Source organism: Lolium perenne, chromosome 7 (genome assembly GCF_019359855.2).
Source record: "Lolium perenne isolate Kyuss_39 chromosome 7, Kyuss_2.0, whole genome shotgun sequence".
NCBI classification, from domain to species: Eukaryota; Viridiplantae; Streptophyta; class Magnoliopsida; order Poales; family Poaceae; genus Lolium; species Lolium perenne.
This window is the reverse complement of record NC_067250.2, coordinates 92960296-92984633: the sequence shown is the minus strand read 5'-3', so window position 1 is coordinate 92984633 and position 24338 is coordinate 92960296. Positions and strand designations below refer to the sequence as shown.

Here is a 24338-nt window from a genome sequence, read left to right as displayed (position 1 = left end):
TCTTCTAGATTGCATCTGGGCTTGGATTGCGTTCTCGCGGTAGGAATTTTTTTGTTTTTTATGCTACGTTATCCTACAGAAGTGGTGACGAAGATTGTGTGGGAAGTGAAGATTGACCAACATGGAGTATGCGCATACCTGAACCGTTTGCGGTGTGGACTTTATCCTTGCCTTGGTAGGGCTCCTTCATGTGCAGCTTTGCCAACTCATTGGTCAGATGATCCGTGGCTCCGGTGTCTGCATACCAACTCGGGTCGAAAGGGTAAGATGGAGTATGGCCCTGAGTAGCTGAAGCTGCTTGACGTTCAGCAAACTTTTCGTTGTAGCCGACGCCCCGAAACTCGCGCTTGAAACGCTTGAAGCAGTTGGAGGCAATATGACCAAGCTTGCCACATAACTGACATGTTGGTCTGTTTCCTCCTCCACTATTGCTGGCACCCGAGTTGAAGTGACTGAAGTTATTGTTGACAGGCGACGGCGCGAAGGATGGTGGCGAGGGAAGTATAGGGCGCGGTCCACCAGTACCGCTGAAGCCACCATGACTGCTGCCATAGTGTCCACTGTAATTGCCATTACCACCATATGGCTTTCCTTGGTCACATCCATCTGAGCGATACGACTTAGAGCTGTTTCTCCCAAACGATGCAGCATTCGCTGAGTGCAGACCAGCCTGAAGTTCAGCCTTGCGATCCTCCATCCGTTGCTCTGTACTCAAGAGCTGAGCATATAGATCACGTATGGGGATAAGAGTAGTGCGATTGTTAATAACTGCAACGAGTGGGTCATAGTCCTCATCAAGTGCATTCAAAACGTACGTGATGAACTCCTCATCTCCAAGTGGCTTCCCGATCGAGGCGAGGGTATCAGCGCAGGACTTGATCTTGTTGAAGTAAGCCGAACCTGAAGGAAAATCAACCTTTTTGGTTTTGTTCAGCTGACGCTTGATCTGCATGGAACGCGCCGTGGACTGAGCTGAGAAGCTGCCGGCAAGAGTACTCCATGCTTCATGAGACGTGGCGGCGAGATGGATCATGCCAACCACCGATTCAGTTGAAGTGGCGAGGATCGAAGACAATATTGCCTGATCTTGATGCAGCCACGCGATGTAGGCAGGATTGATGATGACCGGAGGAGCCCCAGCTTCAGAGGCATGGGGGTTGGGCCAGTGGCGGAGCCAGAAAAAAATAGAAGCCTGGGCAAATCATGCAAATAAAAAATAGGCGAGAATCGCAACGCCATATGTAATAAAAATCAAAAGTTTAAAATAGCAGGCTATGAGTCTTAGTGGCGACTATTGGCGAACGCTAGAAAAACTATAGCAAAGCTAAGGCATTTAGCGTTTTCTATAAAACAAGAAAACTTCTAAAAAATAGGCATCAAATATTCATATCATCTATAAATATAGAAAGAAATTCAATGATAAAAACATGTACTGAACTTTAATGATGATTGTCGTAATAAAAATAGTGCATAATTGCATACTATATACCTAGGTCTAACTTTCAAATCCTAATTTGAAAATATGTGGGCCTAGCGGGAGTAATACCGCTATTTTTTAGTCCTATCTAGCATTTTAGCGTGATTTAGTAAGCTATTAGCGGGAGATTCTACTTTGCGCTAAAAGGACATATTTTTAGTGGGAGTGTTGTGGCTTTGCTTTTTAACGAAAAATTGGTGTTCACATTTTCTGAAATAAGTATTTGATACAGTGATTCAACAACATACAAATTTTACTTACTGAGATTCCAAGTGGGGAAGTAATCAGCTAGATGAACATATACCATTTTTCCTCAATTCGCTGATTAAAATCAGCAAAGCGGATCACAACTGCCTTGGCCCTTGGCCCACTGCGATGGTGAGCAGGCGATGGGAGCCGCGCCGCCGCCTGACCTGCAATCTGCAGCAGTGTCTTCAAGCGCCGCACCGCCGTCGCTATTGTGTGGCCGGCTGGCCACGCCCCTGCCTGGCGCCGGCGTAGCTAACAGAGGCAGCCGCGGTGCAGGAACCGAACAGACGAACAGAGCGACGGATCAGTTCTGGGCGGAATGACTGAACTGGTGGCTTCCTTACTGGTGGCTTGTTGGACTTTTCTGTTGTTTAATTGGGCCAAGGGGGAGTCAATATAGGTGAAGCGCTGGATCCTCTAAAAAAAGGTGAAGCGCTGGATTTTCAGCCCGGGCAAGCAGCTAGCTTATCGCTAATTAGCGCCTAATGACACGAGATTTCAACGCTACCGTACAAGCTCGAGCCCGGGCAGCTGCCCGGACATGCCGGGCTGAAGCTCCGCCCATGGGTTGGGCACCGTCTGTGAGGACGCCGGAAAGCTGCCATCGACATAGCCGAAGAGAAGATGGCTGCGGAGAACCGACACCACCTGAGCCTTCCAGAAGAGGTACGACTCAGGGGAGAGCTTGATGGGGATCAGGTTAGCGAAGTTGAACGGCGCGGACGTGCCGCCGCTGGAGGAGCTGCCGGCGGGGAGAGACATGCCCGATGGAGCAGTTAGCGCCTTGGACAGCACGTCGGTGATGGCGGTGCTGGTCGAGGGAGTCATCGCCATGGAGTAGACGAAGGTGGAGGCGGAAGCTTTAGATTAGATCGCCCGTGGGCTCTGATACCATGAAAGAACGAAGACTAGGGTTTAGTTTGGAGGGGAACGCACACCTCAATCGGGTGGCTTGTCATTGATTTATATAGTGTACATTGTACAGAGTTTACAAGGTTTACAATACCAGCCTATCTACATAGATATACAAATACGTAGTCTATCATGTAGTCCAGTACATATAGCATCATCCTAGGCGGGCGATCCTAGCTAGCGCTCAAGCGCTGCGTTCGATCCTAGCGATCGTTTTTTTCCTTTCCGAAAACGGAATGTTTCCATTTCCGGTTGCACGCAACGCGGGGCAAAATTAACCTATAATCTAATTACTGCCTGGGCTCATTATAGTCTTAGGCGGTGCGAGAGGCGGCGGCGGCCATGGAGGCGGTGGGTGTAGCGGTTGCGGTGGCGCTGTGGCGGAGTAGCGTGGCACAGATCCCGGCTTCGTCCTTGTCGACCTCTCCATCGCCGCCGCTTCAGTCATCAACCTCCATTCATGCTTGCCGTGGTCCTGCTGGTGCTGGGAAGGCTTCTCGTCCAGCGGCATAGACGAGAACAAGGCTCTGATTTGAAGGTGGGGATTTTATTGTTGCTACCGTTTTTTTACATCTCCTGGTAGCCTGAATCAACAATTCTCCCTACCCATGTACTAAAAACTGTAGATTCGTCACACACGTGATGTAATCTGTGCTTAATCTACTTCTGTTAAGTACATCCTACTCATCTACAATTTAAGTGTACTACGGCCAGTCACAACTCTCATTTTTTTTCATTTGTACATCACAGCCCTGTTTTTTTTTGTCTTCAGTATTCCTTAGGACTTAGGTAGATGTAATTTTTTCAAGGCTACAAATTAAAGTTTACATGTCGAAATTAGTAGGATGTAACAATTCAATATTTTAATACTGTGAGAATGTATATTTTGTACTAATATTACATTTTCTTACATACTACGGTACAAGTATATTAGTCTGTAGAAAAATCTGTAGTATTCAACCCCAAATATACATAGGATGTACCTTTTGTAGTAAAATTGTATTTTTTTTACATGCCAGCAACTTAGTATGTAGTTTGTATTTCTATTTCCATCATATATATAGGATGTAACTTTTGTGTTAATTTAACAATTTCTTATATGCCAGCTACTAGAGGAAGGAAAAAAGCGATCCTTCTTGAGTTCTTGGGCGAAGGTTTCGAGTGTGGTCATGGCATGTCGGTGGAGTGTGGACGGAAGTAAAGATGCGCAACGAACGGGAAACAAAAGCCAGAGAAACGTCCTGACCTCCACTTTCTATTTTCGTCACCTGTCGCTATCACCTGTTGTACGACTTTCTATTTTTGGGGAGGGCACCGCGGTAGACAAACCGGTGCCTAGGCACCGTGTAGCAGGGTCCCAAAATTAAACTGCAAAGAAAGGGATTCAAACCCGGGACCTCCTGGCGAGCCCAGGTGGGCGAAAGAGTGGTGACAACCAAATCAGCTATCAATTGTATGTGTCATATATGTAAACGTACCTCTATTTATACTAAAATTAAACACGGCTGAGATAACAAAAGAAAACACGGTCTAAACTAAAAAAATCCAGATAGCAAACCATGAAATTAGCATCCATGTTGATATATATTGACAACATTTTATTAGTTTAAAATTTATTAACCCCTTTGCCCGTTATTTATTAACGGTAAATGTGAAAAATTATCGATCCGAAAAACTAATTTAACTTAGAATATTATGAGGACATTTTTAGCTCACAATTTATCAACCACTATGCTTATTATTTATCAACGGTAAATGTGAAAAGTTATCAACCCAAAAAAGCTAATTTCATTTAGAATACTTTTAAGGATATTTTTAGCTCATAATTTATCAACCCTTATGTTCGTTATTTAGCAATGGCAAATGTGAAGAGTTATCAACCCGAAAAGCTAAATTCATTTATAATATTTTAAAAATATTTTTAGCTCTCAAATTTATCAACCACTCCGCACGTTATTCATCAACGCTAAATGTGAAAAGTTATCGATCCGAAAAGTTAATGTAATTTAGAATATATTGGGAACATGTTTGGCTCATAATTTATCAATCGCTATGCCTATTATTTATCAAAGGTAAATGTAAAAGCTTATCAACCCGAAAACCTAATTTTATTTAGAATATTTTTGGGAATATTTTTAACTCGTAATTTATCAACCCCTCTATTCGTTATTTATCAATGGCAAATGTGAAGAGTTATCAACTCGAAAAGTTAATTTTATTTAGAATATTTTAGAAACATTTTAGCTCACAATTTATCAACCCCTCTTCCCATTATTTATCAACGCTAAATATGAAAAATTACCTACCCAAAATCTAATTAAGTTGAAAGTGATATTTATTTGAGTTGCAAGTGTACTTATTTGAATTGCAAGTGGTAGTTCATTTGAGTTGCAAGTAGTTCTCCCACCAGTTATTTTTTCCCTCTTAAAAACCACTAGCCCAAAAAAAAGGAATTAAAAAATAGTCCAAATAACATGATTTTTATATACAAAAGGAACAACAATATGGAAAAAATGATACTGAATTTCTAAAAGGGAATTGTACAAAGAGAATTGAAAAAAATTGCATAGCTAGTTAAAATTTGGAATATATTTACGCAATCAAAAATAACTGGTACAAATGAAAATATCACAAAAGGAAATTCGCGAAAAAAGAGTTCAAGTTCGTACGTCTATAACATGTACATATTCGATAATACAAATGAAACCTGTCTCTGTTTCAGACAACAAAGACCACTGGCTCGTATGGTTAGCCCGTTGCGCGCATGGGGGCAAGAGGTTGTGTGTTCGAATCTCCGCGGAGCATGCAAGTTTTTCTGGCGCCGGCGCGAAACGACGCGGGTCGAATACGACAAAACATCATAGGCGCGAGCGGGATTAGCGATAGAAACTGACCGCAGGAATTTCCTGCGAATTCGATCCTAGGCTATGCTAGGATCACTACAGGAACGGAGCACTACGCCGACGGCAGCCCTCGGCGTCTAGGTCCCTCGGCATAGGCTGGTGTGCCGTCGGCGTAGAGGTAGCCCTCGGCATATGTGTCGTACACCGACGGCCGGCGAGCCCCTCGGCGTACACGCCCTCGGCGTATCATCAACGGCTGTCCGTCGCCGTTCACGGCGGGCAGCATACGCCGACGGCAACCCCCTCGGCATAGAGGAGGTTCCCTGCGACGGCAGAGGCGACGTGGCGCGGCCTGGCGCGGCGACGTGGCGCGAGCTGGTGCAACCAGCTGAGCGTCTACGCCGAGGGCCACGTGGCGCGCGCTGGTGCGGCGGTATACGCCGAGGGCAACCCCCTCGGCATAGGCTCGACCATATGGTCATGCCAGGGGCCTATGCCGACGGCATAGCCCTCGGCGTATGCCTGCCCATTTTTTTTTTCAATTTTAATTGTGTTCCGATTCATGTAAATTGAGTTCAGCAGGTCCAATATATCGAAATACATGCAAATTCATCCAAATTCACCATAATTCACATAAATAGCATGAAATCCACATAGTAGCATCCAAATACATCCAAATTCACCATAATTCACATAAATAGCATGAAATCCACATAGTAGCATACATGGTGCATGTAATAGCATACAAGAGGAGAGTGCCATGTCATCCAATACATAGTAGTAGGTAGCACATGATGGCAAGCAAGAAGCCCGGTGCCGACTAGCGGAGGAAGGACCCGGGCGGGGTGTGTCCGCCCACATCGTTGGCGAAACGAGCAGCCCGGGGTTGCGCTCCGGTAGAAGCTGCAGAAGAACCACCTGGAGAAGGACCGGTAGCACGCCCAGGAGAAGTCGACGGAGAGGCACCGGGAGTAGTCCCAGGAGTAGTCGACGGAGAGGCACCAGCAGAACGCCCAGGAGACCGACCACCTTCATGAACCGGTGTGACCTCGCGCCCACCCGGCGATGCCTGGTTCCCGGACCATCCCGTTCCCTACGTGTTCCCTACATGTTAGCAACTTGCGAGGCAAAGGAAAGTGGTAACTACCGGTTTGGCAAAGAACTTACCTCCGGTGTGGATCCGTAGTAAGTCGCAGCGAAAGCTGCCTTCGATGGCATGATAGGCATGTCCCCCGCCACGGTAACTCGAGCCGGTGGCGGTGTACCAGTAGACATAGAGATCATCATTTCCTGCAAGATAGGTTACAAGTTAGGCTTTGCAGAAATAAAGCATCAAACTGAGACTTGTCATCTACTTGCGCGAGAAGAAAGATTCGGACTTGCGATATATACGTCATATAGGCCGTATTACGCCTATTCCACCGGGCGACGGCTGCCGATACGCTTCATTGCAGGCTTCGAAGGCCGCCTCGAAGTCAGGCTACAATTTCAGAAACAATGAATCTCGTAAACACTTAGCCATGTAGGAAGGAAAACCGGAAAGAGGATGAAAATGAGGAAAACTTACATCGTAGGCGGGTGGACGAGCAGGCCGTGGACGAGGCTGGGGGCTGTCGGCGGTGAGGTTATGATTTTGAGGCGTGTAGCTAGTGGAGTGGGTAGGCTTGACCGCCTTATTCAGCCAAGGGAAACGGCCATGCGGACGCCCGTGCCCGACAGGACCAACGACTCCTCGTCGACCGGAATGCTCAAGGGGTCATCCACCTCGGGGTGACGAGACTTGACCATGTCGCAAGAGTCCTCCTTGGCGGCCTTGGCATTGCCATAGTGCGTGGCCGAGGCAATGCGGGATTGGGCTTCGCTTCGTCCGCATCATGTCATATATCTGGGCATCATGAAGCACCACCCCGGGTGGTGCCTCGGCCCTGCATCGCGAAAAGAAAAGTTAAGCGTACCACAAATGAGACATGGCGGGAAATGAATGAAGGTCGTTCCATGTATATACATACCTTTTTCCCCTTGAAGCGGGTGTAGTCGCGGTTTCCGCGCGATGTGTGCCACCGGTGCCTCGGTTCTCCATGTTACGCCTCGACACGGCTGCAAACTCCTCGTCCCGCCTGAGCCACCTCGCCCTAATCAGCTCCTCCCATGCCACCCTATGCTTTCGGCCCACTCGGGACAAACCTGAAAACGCAATACTCAGCTCAAGATAATTCAATGAAAACTTAGCAAGAATGTAGAATCTCATTGACATTTTACTCACCGACATGTACTCCTCAATGGTCATTGCCCATTCCTCCGTAGGCTCGTTACCAACATAGTACTCCTTCTTGACCCTCTTACCCTTGTTAGCCCGAGAAGGCACTAGCGCCGGTGAACTTTTGGTTGTACCACCTGCTGCGGTGTCAACCTCTCGCAAGCGCCACGCAAAGTGAGACGCGCTGCGTGTCATGCTCCGGGTCCACACGATAGAAGCACTTCAATCATGCATAAATCAGTTGTGAAAGTCATGAGTTAGCACATTAGGGTCATCAACTATGAACGGTGCTCGAGAAATATATGCCTTACCCGTAACTTGGTGGTCACAGCCTCGGCATTTGTCGCGAAGCCTACGGCAGGGCATCCTCATAGTCCGCCCAAGTAGTGGCTAGCTTCGTCGGGCCACCGGGGACCGTGCTAAGGGGAGTGTATCCGCCGGGCCGTAACTTCTTAATCGTAGCCCCAAGCAAGCCGTTAGGCATGCGGGGGCTTGGCATCCCATGTCCGATTCTTTGCAAATAAATCACACATTAGTACACATGCCAAATTGTTTATTATGCCCAAGATGAAAATACATGTTCGAAATTTCTGAAGTAGTACACTTACTCATCGCTCGAAGGAATGATAAGGGCCTTGTCATCATGGGTCTTCGGCTCCTTCCTCGCATTGGGGACTCTAGCTTCTCCACGAAGCTTCAAGGGCTTCGGCGCACCTTCACCCTCCATGACCTCCAACTCAGCCCTAGAGTCCGACTCGTGTGTAGACTCCGTCTCCATCTCCACCTCCCCACTAGACGGACCCTCAAGGTACAACTCAGAGCCACGTCGCCGAAGCGGAGGGTGGCTCGTCAAAGTCCATGTGTACCCGCCGCCACCTCGTCCTCCACCTCGTCCTCCTCGTCCTCGTCCTCGACCTCCACCTCGTCCTCCTCGTCCTCGTCCTCCATCGGTACCATCGGCGTAACGCGGATTTTGCACCGGGGCTCGATCACTCCGTCTAGGCACTCTAGGAATATTCCTCTTCACCTGCGCCAGCGTCTTAAGCAAGCTCTCGGAGTCTGCCTTGCCGCTGCTCATATTGTTCAGTCACCTGCATTGAGAAGAATAAAACAGTTAAGCACAAAGACATATTATATGAAGATACTAAGAATAAAAGGCACAATGCAATTAAGAAGCATGTTGACATAATAAAATGAAGATACTAAGAATAAAAGGCACAATGCAATTAAGAAGCATGTTGACATAATAAAATGAAGATACTAAGAATAAAAGGCACAATGCAATTAAGAAGCATGTTGACAAATAAATACTAAGAATAAAAGACCCTCACCGACCATCATCGCTCTCACGCTCACTCTCATACTCCATCTCTTTCTCTTTCTCTCGCCCACTATCACTATCACTATCTTGTGAGTACAAAGTTGAAGGGTCGACGGGTGGAGAGCTCATCATAATTGTCATTCGCCTCAAGTAACTTCTCGAGCATAGATATGTCCTTTAGATCCACCACTGACTCACCACGAGTTTCTGCATCGTTCCCGAGGTCCTCTTGAACAAACGGTTCTAAAATATATTCCCCGAAGTCCTGTTCCTCTTGATAGAAAATCCCCTCGTATGTCACGGGGTCAATGTTGTTGTAATCATCCTCAGAGGGAATCGGTAGGTTACCATGTGGCGATACCTGAAAGACGACTTCCCAACCCTTGAGTTCCGCTTTCTGGCATGGGTAGGGCAAATAATAAACTTGCTTGGCTTGGTGAGCCACAATAAAGACATCGGCTCCGCTATAGGTGGTTGAAGTCTTAACTTCAACTAACCCAATGGACTTATCACTTCTCTGTCCACCTATTGGGTCGAACCAATGACACTTGAACACGACGATATTGAGTTACACGTTCGTACGATTGAATGTCAACTCGTATACACTTTGTAACCTTCCGTAGTAATCAAAGTTGTTGGCTCCTTTGGTGAAGACCCCAGTATTTATCGTTTTGGGATTCGCCCGGCCCTTCGTGCGTCTACGTGTGGAAGCGAAACCCATTCACATCATACTTCTCATACTTGGTCACCTCACGGCTACAACCTTGGGAAACACATTTCAACTCATCTATCATATCAACGTTTCTCTCACGGCCCTACAAGAACATTTCAAATTTGTTGTGTGCATTAGTTACGTGTAATAAGAGGGACAAGTCACATGTTGCAATGTAAGAGGAAAGGTTAGAAATTACTTTTTCCATGAACCATGTCACAAAGTTTTTATTAATTCCGGGAGCACCGTCTTTCAATAGAGTGTCCATCTCCGAGGTTTCGGGCAATTCATCATACGGCCACATTTCATCCGTGAATTCGCTGAAAGGAGAAAATAAGCATTAGACCGAGACGAGGTTACTAGCTGCAAAGTAATTTGTTCACCATTTTACCTTACGAATGGGATCACTTCCTCCATGTTCATAAGCACATATAGCATTATACAATCCTTCTCTTCGTTCTCCAATTTATATTTTGTTCCTTTACCAGCCTTGCCACCGGGGAATTGGAATAGTTTTAGCTTGGGGTCATTCTCGGGCACGTCGACATTGTAACGAGTGACCGGGTTATGCTGAGTGGGAACATCATCGGGATAGTACGTTGTCGCGGCATCTGCCATCTCCCGAAGGCATATTGCCTCAGCTATGCATGCTTCAATCTTGGCCTTGTTTCCAGTTATCTTTCGAATATACTTAAACTCTCTCTCAATACGAATCGCTAACGAAACTGCACCGGACCACCCAAGAGTGCCTCGTTGGCGAGGTGCACAATGAGATGTGCCATCGGAGTAAAGAAGCCTGGCGGAAATATCATCTCCAAATTGCATAGCAACTCCGGCACTGTATGTTGTAGCTTTGCAATAACCTCGGGACATATCTGCTTAGCACAGAGCGTGCGGAAGAAATGGCTCAACTGCGCAAGCACTCGCCAGACTTTCTCGGGGATATACCCTCGAAGCATCACCGGCATGAGCCGCTGAATCCATATATGATAGTCGTGACTCTTGAGCCCGGTGACTTTTCCCGTCGGGGGTCCCCCGGTGGGAATATGCCTCCATTTGAGCTTGGTTAGGTCATAGGTACATGTGGAAACAAGGATCATCCCATATGATCTCAAGCTTCTCTTCGGTTCACGTACGAGGGAGTTGCCCCCTATACATGCAGAATCTGCCTAAGTGTAGGAACCCCCTGTCCGAGAAGCCGGACACACCTGGGGGGGTAGCCTTGGATATAAAACCATCTCAAATCACTTTTGTGGATTCCATGTGGACACACACAAGTTTTGGGGCCATTCCCTAGATCCGATGCTCGATTTCCGATGAAACCCTAGTTCTGTTGACCGCGCGGTCTACCCCTTTGACTGCATCCCATCGGGGGTCCCCCGGTGGGCATATGCCTCCATTTGAGCTTGGTTAGGTCATAGGTACATGTGTAAACAAGGATCACCCCATATGATCTCAAGTTTCTCTCCGGTTCACGTACGAGGGAGTTCCCCCCTATACATGCAGACCCGCACAAGTGTAGGAACCCCCTGTCCGAGAAGCCGGACACACCTGGGGGGGTAGCCTTGGATATAAAACCATCTCAAATCACTTTTGTGGATTCCATGTGGACACACACAAGTTTTTGGGCCATTCCCTAGATCCGATGCTCGATTTCCGACGAAGACCTAGTTCTGTTGACCGCGCGGTCTACCCCTTTGACTGCATCCCATCGGGGGTCCCCCGGTGGGAATATGCCTCCATTTGAGCTTGGTTAGGTCATAGGTACATGTGGAAACAAGGATCATCCCATATGATATCAAGTTTCTCTCCGGTTCAACTCCGAGGGAGTTCCCCCCTATACATGCAGAATCTGCCTAAGTGTAGGAACCCCCTGTCCGAGAAGCCGGACACACCTGGGGGGGTAGCCTTGGATATAAAACCATCTCAAATCACTTTTGTGCATTCCATGTGGACACACACAAGTTTTTGGGCCATTCCCTAGATCCGATGCTCGATTTCCGACGAAGACCTAGTTCTGTTGACCGCGCGGTCTACCCCTTTGACTGCATCCCATCGGGGGTCCCCCGGTGGGAATATGCCTCCATTTGAGCTTGGTTAGGTCATAGGTACATGTGGAAACAAGGATCATCCCATATGATCCCAAGTTTCTCTCCGGTTCAACTCCGAAGGAGTTCCCCCCTATACATGCAGAATCTGCCTAAGTGTAGGAACCCCCTGTCCGAGAAGCCGGACACACCTGGGGGGTAGCCTTGGATATAAAACCATCTCAAATCACTTTTGTGCATTCCATGTGGACACACACAAGTTTTGGGGCCATTCCCCAGATCCGATGCTCGATTTCCGACGAAGACCTAGTTCTGTTGACCGCGCGGTCTACCCCTTTGACTGCATCCCATCAGGGGTCCCCCGGTGGGAATATGCCTCCATTTGAGCTTGGTTAGGTCATAGGTACATGTGGAAACAAGGATCATCCCATATGATCCCAAGTTTCTCTCCGGTTCAACTCCGAGGGAGTTCCCCCCTATACATGCAGAATCTGCCTAAGTGTAGGAACCCCCTGTCCGAGAAGCCGGACACACCTGGGGGGGTAGCCTTGGATATAAAACCATCTCAAATCACTTTTGTGGATTCCATGTGGACACACACAAGTTTTTGGGCCATTCCCTAGATCCGATGCTCGATTTCCGACGAAGACCTAGTTCTGTTGACCGCGCGGTCTACCCCTTTGACTGCATCCCATCGGGGGTCCCCCGGTGGGAATATGCCTCCATTTGAGCTTGGTTAGGTCATAGGTACATGTGGAAACAAGGATCATCCCATATGATATCAAGTTTCTCTCCGGTTCAACTCCGAGGGAGTTCCCCCCTATACATGCAGAATCTGCCTAAGTGTAGGAACCCCCTGTTCGAGAAGCCGGACACACCTGGGGGGGTAGCCTTGGATATAAAACCATCTCAAATCACTTTTGTGGATTCCATGTGGACACACACAAGTTTTTGGGCCATTCCCTAGATCCGATGCTCGATTTCCGACGAAGACCTAGTTCTGTTGACCGCGCGGTCTACCCCTTTGACTGCATCCCATCGGGGGTCCCCCGGTGGGCAAATGCCTCCATTTGAGCTTGGTTAGGTCATAGGTACATGTGGAAACAAGGATCATCCCATATGATATCAAGTTTCTCTCCGGTTCAACTCCGAGGGAGTTCCCCCCTATACATGCAGAATCTGCCTAAGTGTAGGAACCGTCAACGCCGTTCGTTCGAGCCATGGCGGGGTTTCCACATACAGATCCTGGATTTTACCAACTGGTAGCCCATTATGCGGAAATCGTCAACGCCGGGTACATCCAAGGTTAGCCAAACCTTACATCACACTTGTACATGTATGTTAGGGGCAGAAGCAAGTTTTCCAACAATTCTGACGCTCCGGTGATCTGTTTCTTGGGAAACCCTAGGGCGGGACCCCTAGGATTAGGGTTTTACCAAGTGATCTGTTAGGGTTATAGTTAGGGTTAGCAATGTATGTGGAAACCCTAGGGTTAGGGTTAGAGTTAGGGTTAGGTTAGGGTTAGAGTTAGCAATGTATGTGGAAACCCTAGGGTTAGGGTTAGGGCTAGAGTTAGGGTTAGGGTTAGAGTTAGCAATGTATGTGGAAACCCTAGGGTTAGGGTTAGGGCTAGAGTTAGGGTTACGGTTAGGGTTAGAGTTAGGGTTAGAGTTAGGGTTAGGGTTCGGGAAACCGTAGGGCGGGGACCCCGCGGATCTACCCATATGTACATCGATAGCAAATGTTGGGCCTAGTGGCTCCGGTTGACCCGTCTACGAAGAGCGTCACCCATGGGACCTACATATGCCATCTACGAATTCTTAAAAAATAGAACCATTTTTTACATAATTCATACTAGTAAATAAATAATAGAAACATATTATAAAGTAATATGAGAGAGGGAAAAAAATAAAAAAAATAAAAAAATATTATATGCCGAGGGTGGCCGTCGGCATAGGGTGGCCATGCCCTATGCCGAGGGTGGCCGTCGGCGTCTGACTGACGCCGTGAGCGGGCGACGACGGCGCGGGCTGGGCCAGAGGCGATGCCGGTACTACGCCGAGGGCCAAGGTGACGCCGACGGCTGCCCTCGGCGTAGCCCCCTCTACGCCGACGGTATTTGTACGCCGACGGTCGGCTGCTGAGCTGCCCCGGCGAGGCCGTACGCCGACGGCCCCGATAAAAAGCCGTCGGCGTACAGTTTGGCCGTCGGCGTCTTCTCCCATTCCTGTAGTGGATATATGTAGCGTGGTAGACAAAGCATGGATCTTGAAGGAAAGGTGTTCAACCTTTTCCTCGGAATTCTGCTCCCTCACCCTGAGTCCATGGATCGACCGGACCCTGGTTACGGCATTATTTTTTATTTTTTTTCCTTTTCTACGAGTGCAACAGCCCAATCTAGCCGTATCACTCTCCTCTCCATCGTGAACAACGGTCGTCTGCCGTCATGGTGTGTAGCAACGCTCTGCCGTCCTATGGTTCGATCGACGCCGACATTGCTGCCGTGGAAGATCGAGTACAGTGATCGACGCGTCGCGTCACCGACGGCGTTCCACACATCTGCTTCGTGCTGCTGTTGTATGGATCCACCGAGCAGGGGGCCTTGAGTCGTCGCGTACAGGTGCATTCACTTTTGGTCCGGATCGTGGCGATCTCTTCTCGTCGGTCTAGCTAGCTAGCTCGGCCGGCGGCATAGAGAGCTGGAGGAGAGAGTAGACCACACGTCCACACGGCGGCATAGGATCCCATGTGCGCTGCCTCCGATCGATGCATGCACGAATGCCTCGGCCCTCGGCCCATCCCCATCAATCATAGCCCATGTCCAATCCGCCACCTCCTTTGTCGGAGGAGTAGCCTAAGCTATTGATTTTTGGCAAAAAAAAAAAAAAAATGGATGCACGTGTTTATCTGAACAATTTAAGTTGTTGTACATGTGAAATAAGAAAGTTACGCTTGTTTCAGTGAACATCGTCCAAAACCGATTTTGAAGAGAAAACATATATTAGGTCTATTCCAGTCAGAAACAAACTATTTCGATCTGCAATAGCTAATTCCTAGTCTAAAAAAGCGGGACTCTAAACAATCTACAAGGTGGGGTATTTTGGCCAGCTTATGGGTAGCCGAAATCAACTCTTGGTATGTGATGGATTATATTTAATGTTTCTACTTTGCCTTTGTATACTTTATTGATCTAAAATTCAAATTGTATTAGCCATGTCAATTTCTTCGGTTAGAGAGGTGAGGATATGTTTGCTCAATTGTAAAAATGATGGTTTTGAGAGCCCCTCTTGAAACAAATCAATTTGTGTTGAAAATGACAACAGGGTTTTAAATATGTACGAAATGACAACAAAATGAGGAAAATAAGAAAAGGACGAGACACAAGATCACTGTGGATTACTTTTACAGTGTGGACACCATCTGCTATAGGCTTTATTATTACCCATTTATAATGAGCAATCTTCAGAGTGAACATCTCTTGTCTTAACTCAAAAGACTTATTTTTTAGGTTCAATATGAATAAGCTTGATCGCTGGGAATTTTCTAATTATAATCATGAGAATATATAAGGTATTCTTGAGCTACACATTAATCATATTTGAAAGATGCGTATTTTTTCCTATGGTTTACCCCTAATTTTGTTATTACTGGTGGTGAAGACAACATTTGGAAAGGCCTTCTGGGCGATGAAGACCATCGAGATCGAGTTGCGCAAAAAGATGCCAGGAATGGGTTCTTGATGAATGATGATGTGCTACATCGAGCGAGGGATATTCAAATATCTTGATCGATAAAGCTACATAAGATATGTCCTTAAAGATTCATTATTGTACTAGGTGATTATGTAAGAATTATACATAGTAATATTAATGTGTTAGAACAATTTTGATGGTGAAATGGCCCTGACCCGTCCTGTTCCTGGTTCGCTCCCACGTGACCTCGGGAGCAGTGGCGGGCCACGTTGTAGTTGTGTAGTCATTTTACTACACAAAATTTTAGAACATAGGTAGAAATTATGTAAAAGAGTTACAAAAAATGTATAAATAGATATATTTGACTATATAACTTTAAAATGACTACACAACATTGATGTCCTAGCTCCACCTCTGCTCGGGAGGAAACCCTCACCCTCTCTCTCTCTCTTTCTCTCTCTCTCTCTCTCTCCCTCCCTCCCTCCCTCCCTCCCTCTCTCTCTCTGGCGGCCGTCAGCATGTGCCGCAGGGCAAAGCCCGTGGTGCCAGCAGCAACATGCCTTCATTTCTCGACGGGACTATGTTTTTCTTGGTGGTGGTGCAGATCTTGGATGCCAGGGTGGCAGCCCCGGAAGGTGGACTACGTGGACTACACGTTCAGCGAGCGACGTGTGGAAGTGGTGATGGCCTTGCTCTTCAGTCATGGTGATGTGGTTCCCTTCTCCATGTGTGAGCTCCGTCGGTGGCAAGTCTTGGTTCTTCTTGTACCATTTTGGTTTATCTTTGATCTAGTTTGCAAGAGGGCCTTCTCATCATCTTGTATCAGTTTGATTGTGTATAACTTTATTTATAAATAAAGTGGAGCGAGAGCCTCTAAAACTATTTAAATCGTTGCTTCATTTTTCGCCCTATCTAAAAAATGTTTCCGTCCTCTTCCACTGTACCCGCAGGCTACTGCTGCAACCCTAGTTCATAGCAATTTTATGAAGCTACATGCATGTACTCCTCGCTCCTCATGCGCCCATGCGGAGAATTATTGCATTACGTGTAGTGTCATCGCACGGGTGGCAACGTCGGGCGGCTCGAGCGTGTACCCATATCTTGGTTCGTACCACACGACAACGAGCATTCAAGAAGGCGTTGGTTGGATGGATCTCCGATCATGAATGATCAGTTCGTTCATCGAGTGCTGTACGCGAGAAGAGAAAGATCGCGTCGGTCCTCGGCCGTGCGATCCGATCCTCTGCTTCCAGGTACTCTTAGGTCTGTAAAGGCAAATCGAGAACGAAGACGTGATACACGTACCACTTTTAACGTACGATTACACCGAGATGATGGCTAAATTTTTTTTTAAACAGAAGGCCGTAGTCCTGCCTTAAATTAATAAGGTTGTTGCCGGTTAAGATGATACAAGATGCTGAAAACCAGCTAACAGGAACCGAAGCAAAACAAGAAAAGGAATGAAACACAGCTTGAGCTCCGAGACCATTGTCCAGTCTTGTGATCCGACTAGAGAGGCATCGAAGCTGGTGAAGAAGGCCGCCATTGAGGGAAACACACCATCGTCAACCTCCAGAGGCCAAGCAAACCCCAGGTACCATCCGTTTCCACCTCCAAATAAAGCTCCCTGCTTTCTCGCCCCGACTCGGAGGGCACCGTACCTGTCGGAGGTAGATCGCTCTCCCTGAGCACGCATGGATAATGGAAGTTACCACCATGGAGAAAGACTCTGGGCACTCGCCTTGCCGCGCCGCCACCCACGAACATCACAGCCACCCGCAACACAAACCACCAAACCAGACCAAGCTGCCAAGAGTAAGCGAAGACGATGCATACCAACCTCCGCTGAGCTCATCCACCCAAACATACTATCTCAAAACGGCGTCTCCAACGAGGGAACGACACCACCCGGGCGTCGCCACCGTCTAAGCCAAAGCTTTGAGTTTTCACCGAGATAGATAGGGCAGGGAGGGAGGGGATATCACCTCGATGTCGCCTTCAGGAAGGAGAACGGCGCCGTCAGCGTCGTCGAGGTCGCGGCCGCCACCGTATGCCAAGGGTTTCCCCCGGTCCAGAGCCCACATCCGACCACACCCCGCAGCCACCGGAGGCAGTCCGGGGCCAGGGAGGTGCGACGAGCACCGCAGGGAGGGGGAGCCTCCGTCTTCAGATCTGGTACCAGAGGCCCATCGGGGCGACCTCCACACCACGCCCACACCCACCGCCCCCTTCACCGCCCGCGCGGCGGAAGGGAGCCGACCGCAGCATCGGCACCGGTCGCCCGCCGTCGGGCCGACGGTGCCCCACCCTGCGCCCAGGGCCGCCGCCCTGGTGTCCTGGCCCCAACCCGGTCGACGGAGGCCATCAAGCCCTGGCCACCACTTCCCAGCGCCGGCGAGGCCACGCCGAAGAGGGGGACGGGGAGAATCGGGCCGACCTCGTCCAACGGCGGAGGCCACCCCCGCGCGGCCGTCGTCCTCCCTACAGCAGCGCACGGGGGGCGGAGGAGAGATCCCCGCCACCCCCATCACCAGCATCGCACGGCCTTGCCGGCGGCCGCCTCCGGCGGCGACGAGGGGATAGGAGGGGGAGGGGGGAGGCGGCGGTGGCGGGATTAGGGTCCCCCCGGTCGCCTGGAGGGGCGACGCGAGGGAGAGGACGGGTTTTTTTTCTGTCTGATTTCCTCGAAGGTGATGGCTAATCACCCTTGGAAAACTGTAATTCGAGGCGTCTCTAGTCTAGTGGGGCCAGGCTAATTAGTTTTTGCCCACACCATTTGAGCATGTTAGTGAATTAGTTAGTGCGAAACTGAGCATTGTATGGAGATCGAGCCCCATGTCTGATGCCTCGTTAAATCTGAATTATTCTTGTGGTGGTAAAGTCACCTGCTTAGCGTCGAGTTGATGGCTTCGACAATCTTCAGACTCTAGAATTCTAGTAGTGTTCAGTAGGCACATGCTACATTCGTCCACAGTTTGTGGGGGAGTGCAGTTTTGGCTCCCGGGTCCATATGCACATGTTATCTGGACCCTTGTATTGTGCATGGAGATGGACGAATGTGTCAGAATTTAATGAGCTGAGGGTGCTAGTAAATAGAATATACACCATGGTTATCCCGTACGGTCCATGCAGGGCCCACTGTAGTGATGAGGCCGCAACGGAGAGAAAACAGAGACTGGAGACGGCGGTTTAACTGATGTTATCTGGACCAATCTGCTAGCGGCCTCCTGGACTATGGTCCAGATCTGACCGCATGGAAATCAGGCTGACACATACCGGAAAAATGGACTATCGTAGGATCTTTTTCTGCGGCGATTCGACCGGCACCTACGCGGGTCGAGAGTCGAGCGAGCTGTAAGAGTATTTCAAGTAGTTGGTTCACCAGGCTGAAATTAGCTCTATTTAACGCGGGATATATGTAAAATTCGGTCTAAGGAGGCTCATTTTTCTAGCGGCGAGCTCAGAGAAAAGAACAAATATAGGCGAATTCAAACATAAACACACGAAAAACATTTAAATTTAAGCGAAATTTAGAGATATTTAATATATATAGACGAGTTCGTACATATATAGGCCGAATTCGTAATATATTTGAATTCGGCCAGAGGGAAATATAAACTAAATTAAAACACGACGTTCTACATGTCGAAATGGCGGTAGAATGTCGTGTAGTCACTGGAGTCACCGCTGTCCTGGGATGGCGGTGCCTGCTGGCTGCTGCCCTGTCCAGGATCGCCGAGGCGTGGCAGCGACGGCGTTGGCCGGTACTACTCATCCTTGCTGGAGTCCTCCAGCTTGATGAGCGGCACCGCGCGGCCGCCAGGTCCAGGAGCCACCGCTGTCTCCCTCTTCCAGTCCTGCCTGGACCAGGCGAGCGCCGCGTCCATCGGTAGGGCGTTGTCGGCGGGGACGAGGTCGTTGAGAGACCTTGCGATGGCCTCACGGACCGCCGCATCCTCGGCGGTGAGGTCGAACACAGCTGTGGCCGCTGCGTCCTCCTTGTTGGGCTTCCTCTTGCGGCCGCGCGACAGAGACGACGAGGTGCATGCCCCCTCGCGGATGACGAGGGAACCGCTGCTGCGCCCTCTGGTCGGCGGTGGCGACGCCGGCTCCTTCCTGGCCGTCCTCGGCGTCGCTGGTGGAGGAGTCGTCCCGCAGGAGCGGGATGCCGACCTCGACGCCGACCCAGACGACGACGACGCCGCCATCCACCGTGGCATCCACGAGCTTCCGTGTCGGCGCGACACGGAAGGCACCGCCGCCGGCGGCGGCATCCCCAGTACGGGGTAGTTGCCGCCTCGATGTGCGCGGGCACGTTCTCGAGGGTGCGGCCCGGCGCGCTCCACCAACGGCGGCGGCCGACGGCGATGTTGCGCGCGGGAGGAGGGGGAGGGCCGTCGTAGGCAGCGAGTTCACGCTCGTACCTTTGCCGGAAGATATCGTTCCACGCGACGTAGTTGTCGGGGAAGAAGCGCGGCTCAGTGCGCTGCTCGTTGCTGATGGTGGCGATCGCGTCGATCGGCGGAATCGGGACGCCCCCGCGCTCAGCGCCAGCCTCCGGACGTGCGGAAATCCGACGACGCTGGGTAGCCCACCATGTGCAGCAGCCTCCCCTCCCACTGTTGCGGAGACCGCCGGCCGAAGCAAGTATTGGATGATGCCACGAGAGCTTGTATCAATAGCGGTGTGATGCCTGCCTGAGAGCTGTTGGGCCTCGCTTCAATCCAGAGAACAGGCGCCGTTGGTCTAGGTCGTTTGAGGCCTCCTTTGTACCGACATATGCAAAGGCTGGACCATCCTAATAAATGCATTCTCATCTGTTACAGCCGCCCTGTTCAATAATCCGTGCGCGTGCTCATATACGGGATGAAATACTAACGTGGTCATCGATACCAAGGCGAGTGATTGGTCAAGAAATCGAGTGCATCTGGTCCCGGGAGCCAGATTGCATTTCCCCACAGTTTGTGTTTATTAGTCTTCTTAAAGGAATGTTAATTTGTCGGTGCACGTTTTCCATTCATTATAACCAAACCATACGGTGAAAACATTGCAGCTGGAGCACGTCCCCGGCTGCGAAATTTGCGCGCTCCCGCTCCGTGTGGGTTAACAGACCTACCTCCCTTCCTTCTTTGCTTTTCCTTTATCACCTGGATGATACTTGGCTGTCTTAGACTAGTCACAATGCATAGTATCATATAGAAGTATTATGCGTATGATACTACTACATGTTACTATCTCCACAATGCATCTAGTATCATAGTCTTCATATATTAATTGTTTTGTAGAATCTCAACGCAAATATGTGTACAAGATTTACTTGACATTATTTTTTCTAGTAGTATGTGCTATGATACGGTGTATACCTATGATACTAGTACACTCTCTCTCATCCTTAATTGCACTGCCACAACAGCATTTTGCATGCATGGAATGCATGATACTACCTATGATACTCCCATTGTGGGTACTAGTCTTATCTCTTTGGTAATAAAAATCGACCCCATCGCCAGGTCGTTTGGAAAAAAAACATACCTACCTCCGAGCTCAGTCACGGAACATCATGCATTACCGCTATTTTAAGTTGATCATAGGAGCCTTAATGAGTTAACTAGTAACTAGTTGTTCTCTCGTCACTCCCTCGTCTAGCCACCACCTCTACTCCTCTCTCCCCCTTCGAGGCCCTTTCTTGGTGGACCGTGACAAGACTTTGGGTACGTGATGGGCGGCGGCTCCTCGTGGTGAACGCAGCCCTCTTGTACGGTGGTGCTTCCACGCTGACGTGATGGCTGCCAGCGGTGGCCATGACTACGGCGCCGAAGCTCCTTGGTGGCCTCCAAGAGAGGAGGGTGCGACATCTTCGCCGGAGTTGGATCTAACGGATTCAACCTCCCTGGGTGCCTGCATCTTGGCTCATTGGGCCATTTCGCCGCTGCTAGCAATGAGGAGTGCATGGTGGACAAGCCGGTCCGGATCAAGGTGGCCATTGTAACCTTGTTGAAGGTGTCGGTGACGCAGTCCTCAATCCAGCCGTAAGCGCTGGGGTGGGGGAGGGGGAGTACCCTAGATCCTCCGGGTCAAATTTTGGCTGTGCCTACCGTCATTCTCCCTCTTTGGGACAACGTGTGGGAGTGGGATAAGGTTTCTGATGGTGGTGTCCAAGTAAGTAAGTGGAGCGGTGTTGTATCTACTACATCGGCAACGGCAAGACTCAGCAGCATTGTGCAGTAGGGTTTCGATGACAAACGTGTTACAATGAATGCCCGCACGGTGGAGACATTGTCTGGTGTCGTGGCAGCGTCGATGGCAGGTCCGGCAACGGCTATGCGGATATCTGCCCTAGATGGTTCACGGAGGTGACAACTTCTAAACAAGGACATGAGTTGCTCGTACACAGTATGCTGCTCTGGATGAGTGCTCATGTTTTACCATAGGGTGACTCGGTGATTCCCGGTACACCTGGTTGCTGGGATTTGTTTGTGTTTTTATGACGTAAGATCCTGATTATATTTCTTCCATCATTGTCAGATTTGTAGGAATACGATGGCTTAGGTTTCATTGATTTTTCTGTTAAACAAAATAGAAATAAAAGCCGTATGCATCTCGATAAGAGATCGAGGTCTCACCATTTCTTTTGAAAAATAATAGGAGCCCTTAATGCAACCAGGGACACCAAAAGAGTATCCCTCCGTTGTTATAACTTTTTCTAGATACAATTAAAATATGTCTTTATACATCCATATCTAGACAAATCCGAGACAATTTATTTTGGAATGGATGTAGTACGGGTGAAACATATTGATGCCGCAGCCATGTTACATATTGAGTAAACCGCACTGGCGGTCCTAATTCTTTTTCCGTCCCTTCATTTTAGTCCCTATTCTTTAAAATTGAACGTCTAGGTCCTAAATCTTTCGTAAATGATTCATAGGAGGTCCTAAATCGGTCTGACCAACGTTGATCTATCTGTGTGGCGTTTGACCACTGCCACGTCGACAGTGGAGCCCTGGAAGAGTACCGGCTGGACTAGCATTTTTGCAAAAATGCCCACTATTTTGTATTTCTTTCAAAGCACGGTCCCTTTCCGTCCCCACTTCAGATCTTTGACGCGCACCAAACAAGGGCCCGTGCGACCTGCGTCGATGGCCAGATGCGTACGTGCGTGAACTATGGCGGCGGCCTGGTGCAGGTGGCAGCGGTCAGGGCCGGGCAACGGGGCAAGTGCTAGGGCCACCAACGGCCAGGGCCGTCGCAGCCAGAGGTGGTCTCCTGCGAGCTGCGGATGTGGAAGCGTGAGCTTTGGCGGCGGCCAGGGTGGGTGCAGGTGCGCGCGACCGGCGGCGTCGGACAGAGGCGTGCGCGCGTGGCGTCGGCCAGGGGCATGCGTGAGTGGCGGTGGCCATGGCGGGTATGGGCGCGCGACCAACAGCTGCGGCCAGGGCGTGCGCGCGTGGCGTCGGCCAGCGGCATGCGCGGCCATGGCGGCCGCGCGCGAAACCAACGGCTGCGGCCATGGGCATGCGCGAGTGGAGGTGCCCATGGTGGGTGCGGGCGCGCGCGACCGGCGGCTGCAGCCGTGGGCGTGCGCGCATGGCGGTGACCAGGGCGGGTGCGGATGCGTGCGACCGGCGGCTGCAGCCGTGGGCGTATGATGACCCACAAGTATAGGGGATCGCAACAGTCTTCGCGGGAAGTAAAACCCAATTTATTGATTCGACACAAGGGGAGACAAAGAATACTTGTAAGCCTTAACAGCGGAGTTGTCAATTCAGCTGCACCTGGAAACAGACTTGCTCGCAAGAGTTTATCAGTAGTAACAGTTTTATAGCAGTAGCAGTAGTGAAATAACAGCAGCAGAGTAACAAAGACATCAGTAGTGATAATAGTAAACAGCAGGATTAAAATACTGTAGGCACAGGGATGGATGACGGGCGTTGCATGGATGAGAGAAACTCATGTAATAATCAAAGCAGGACATTTGCAGATAATAATAAAACGGTATCCAAGTACTAATCAATCAATAGGTATGTGTTCCATATTTAGTCGTATGTGCTCGCAATGAGAAACTTGCACAACATCTTTGTCCTACCAGCCGGTGGCAGCCGGGCCTCGAGGGAATCTACTGGAAATTAAGGTACCCCTTTTAATAGAGCATCGGAGCAAAGCATTAACACTCCGTGAACACATGTGATCCTCATATCACCGCCTTCCCCTTCGGTTGTCCCAATTCTTGTCACTTTGGGGTCTCGGGTTCCGGACAACAATACGTGTATACAACTTGCAGGTAAGATCATAAAGCAATGAATATCATCATGAATTGATAACATGTTCAGATCTGAAATCATGGCACTCGGGCCCTAGTGACAAGCATTAAGCATAACAAGTTGCAACAATATCATAAAAGTACCAATTACGGACACTAGGCACTATGCCCTAACAATCTTATGCTATTACATGACCAATCTCATCCAATCCCTACCATCCCCTTCAGCCTACAGCGGGGGAATTACTCACACATGGATGGGGGAAACATGGCTGGTCGATGGAGAGGCGTCGGTGGTGATGATGGCGATGATCTCCTCCAATTCCCCGTCCCGGCGGAGTGCCAGAACGGAGTTTCTGGTCCCGAGACGGAGTTTCGCGATGGTGGCGGCGTACTGGATGTCTTCTGGCGATTTCGTCTAACCCCCGTGCGTTTTTAGGTCGAAGGCGTTAAGTAGTCCAGAGGAGGGCGTCGGAGGCCAGCCGAGGGGGCCACACACTAGGGCGGCGCGCCCCCCTCCTAGGCCGCGTCGGCCTGGTGTCTGGGGGCCCTGGGCCTCCCCCAGGC

The 24338-nt window shown here is 49.5% G+C and overlaps 1 non-coding gene across 1 annotated transcript; it reads right to left on the bottom strand.

The window, feature by feature from the left end:
* Positions 1-702: 702 nt before the first annotated feature.
* Positions 703-841, bottom strand: LOC127318213 (small nucleolar RNA Z247). Its single transcript, XR_007861767.1, has one exon. It is a non-coding gene; the product is annotated as a small nucleolar RNA Z247 (small nucleolar RNA).
* Between the last annotated feature and the right edge of the window lie 23497 nt (positions 842-24338).